Here is a 3,026-nt window from a genome sequence, read left to right as displayed (position 1 = left end):
GGGGGATTTTGGGGCTTTTTGGGGGTGAAAATGGGTATTTTTGGAAGGGGGGGTCAGATTTGGGGGGAAATGGCTGAAAATGGGGAATTTTGGGGGGAAAAATGGGGCATTTGGAGACTTTTTTGGGTGAAAATGGGTATTTTTGGAAGGGGGGGTTAAATATGGGGTAAATGGCTGAAAATGGGGAGAAAACGGGGGATTTTGGGGCTTTTTTGGGGTCGAAAATCAACGTTTTTGGAAGGGGAGTCAAATATGGGAGGAAATGGTTGAAAAAGGGGAGAAAATGGGAGATTTTGGGGCTTTTTGCGTGTGAAAATGGGTATTTTTGGAAGAGCGGTTCAAATATGGGGGGAAATGACTGAAAATGGGGAATTCTGGGGGGAAAACGGGGGATTTTGGGGCTTTTTGGGGTCGAAAACGGAGGTTTTTGGAAGAGGGGGTCAGATATGGGGGAAATGGCTGAAAATGGGGAGAAAAGGGGGGATTTTGGGGCTTTTTGGGTGTGAAAATGGGCATTTTTGGAAGGGGTATCAGATTGGGGGGAAATGGCTGAAAATGGGGAGAAAATGGGGGATTTTGGCGCTTTTTGGGGGTGAAAATGGACATTTTTGGATGTGGGGATCAAATATGGGGGGAAATGGTTGAAAATGGGGAGAAAACGGGGGATTTTGGGGCTTTTTGGGGTTGAAAATGGGTATTTTTGGAAGGGGGGTTCAAATATGGGGGGAAATGTTTGAAAATTGGGAGAAAACGGGGGATTTTGGGGCTTTTTGGGGGTCAAAATGGGTATTTTTGGAAGGGGGGTTCAAATATGGGGGGAAATGGCTGAAAATGGGGAGAAAATGGGGGATTTTGGGGCTTTTTGGGGCTTGAAAATGGGCATTTTTGGAAGGGGGAGTCAGATTTGGGGGAAATAAAGGGGTTTTGGAGGTGAAACGAGGGGGTTTTGGGGATGAAATAAAGGGATTTGGGGTGAAATGAGGGGATTTGGGGGTGAAATGAAGCAATTTGGGGCAAAATAAGGATATTTTTGGATGAAATGGGGGGATTTGGGGTTAAATAAAGAGAATTTGGGGGTGAAATGAAGGTACTTGGGGTGAAATAAAGGGATTTTGGGGATGAAATGGGGGGATTTTGGGGTGAAATAAAGGGATTTTGGGATTAAATGAGAGGATTTGGGGTGAAATAAAGGGATTATGGGGCTGAAATGAAGGAATTTGGGGTGAAATGAAGGGATTTTGGGGGGTGAAATGATGGGATTTGGGCTGAAATAATGGAATTCTGGGAAAAATGAGAGGATTGGGGGAGAAATAATGGGATTTTCGGGGTGAAATGAGGGGATTTTGGGGTTGAAATAAGGGAATTTGGGGGAATTGAAGGGATTTTGGGGTGAAAAGAGGAGATTTTGGGGTGAAATAAAGGGATTTTGGGGCTGAAATGAAGAGATTTGGGGCTGAAATGAAAGGATTTGGGGCAAAATAAAGGGGTTTTGGGGGGTGAAATGATGGGATATGAGGGTGAAATGATGGGATTTGGGCTGAAATAATGGAATTTTGGGAAAAAAGGAGAGGATTTGGGGAGAAATAATGGGATTTTGGGGTTAAATGAGAGGATTTGGGGTGAAATAAAGGGATTTTGGGTGAAATAAAGGAATTTTGGGATGACAGAAGCTGTTTTTGGGGTAAAATGAAGAGATTTAGAGCAAAATAAAGGGATTTTAGAGCGAAATAAAGGGATTTTGGGGCAAAATAAAGGGATTTGGGGGCTGAAACGAATAGATTTGGGGTGAAATAATGGGATTTTGGGGTGAAATAATGGGATTTTGGGGGTGAAATAAAGGGATTTTGGGGGTGAAATAAAGGGATTTTGGGGCGAAACGAATAGATTTGGGGTGAAATAATGGGATTTTGGGGTGAAATAATGGGATTTGGGGTGAAATAATGGGATTTGGGGGTTAAATGAGAGGATTTGGGGTGAAATAAAGGGATTTTGAAGTTAAATGAGAGGATTTGGGGTGAAATAAAGGGATTTCGGAGGTGAAATGAGGGGATTTTAGGATGAAATGAGGGGATTTTGGGGGTGAAATGATGGAAGTTGGGCTGAAATAAAGGGATTTGGGGGAGAAATGAAAGGATCTGGGGTGAAATAATGGGATTTGGGGTGAAATAAAGGGATTTTGGGGTAAATAAAAGGATTTTTGGGGTGAAATGAGAGGATTTGGGGTGAAATAAAGGGATTTTGGGGTGAAATGGGGGGAATTGGGGGTGAAATAAGGGGATTTTGGGGTTGAAATAATGGGATTTTGGGGGTGAAACGATGGAATTTGGGGTGAAATAAAGGGGTTTTGGGGGGTGAAATGATGGGATTTGGGCTGAATAAATGGAATTTTGGGGAAAATGAGAGGATTTGGGGAGAAATAAAGGGATTTTGGGGTGAAATGAGAGGATTTTGGGTTGACATAATGGGATTTGGGGTGAAATAAAGGGATTTTGGGGTGAAATAATGCGGATTTTGGGGATGACAGAAGCTGTTTTTGGGGTGAAATGAAGAGATTTAGAGCAATATAAAGGGATTTTGGTGTGAAATAAAGGGATTTTGGGGCAAAATAAAGGGATTTGGGGGTAAAATGAATAGATTTGGGGTGAAATAATGGGATTTTGGGGTGAAATAAAGGGATTCTGGGGTGAAATAAAGGGATTTTGGGGGTGAAATAAAGGGATTTTGGGGCAAAATGTGGGGATTTGAGGATGAAATGAATAGATTTGGGGTGAAATAATGGGATTTTGGGGTGAAATAAAGGGATTTTGGGGGTAAAATGCAGAGATTTGGGGGAATTAAAGGGATTTGGGGGTGAAATAACGGGATTTTGGGGCTGAAACGAATAGATTTGGGGTGAAATAATGGGATTTTGGGGTGAAATAACGGGTTTTGGGGCTGAAATGAATAGATTTGGGGTGAAATAATGGGATTTTGGGGTGAAATAACGGGATTTGGGGGTGAAATAAAGGGATTTTGGGGTGAAATAA

Source organism: Coturnix japonica, unplaced genomic scaffold (assembly GCF_001577835.2).
Source record: "Coturnix japonica isolate 7356 unplaced genomic scaffold, Coturnix japonica 2.1 chrUnrandom455, whole genome shotgun sequence".
NCBI lineage: Eukaryota > Metazoa > Chordata > Aves > Galliformes > Phasianidae > Coturnix > Coturnix japonica.
This window is presented reverse-complemented; position numbering follows the sequence as displayed.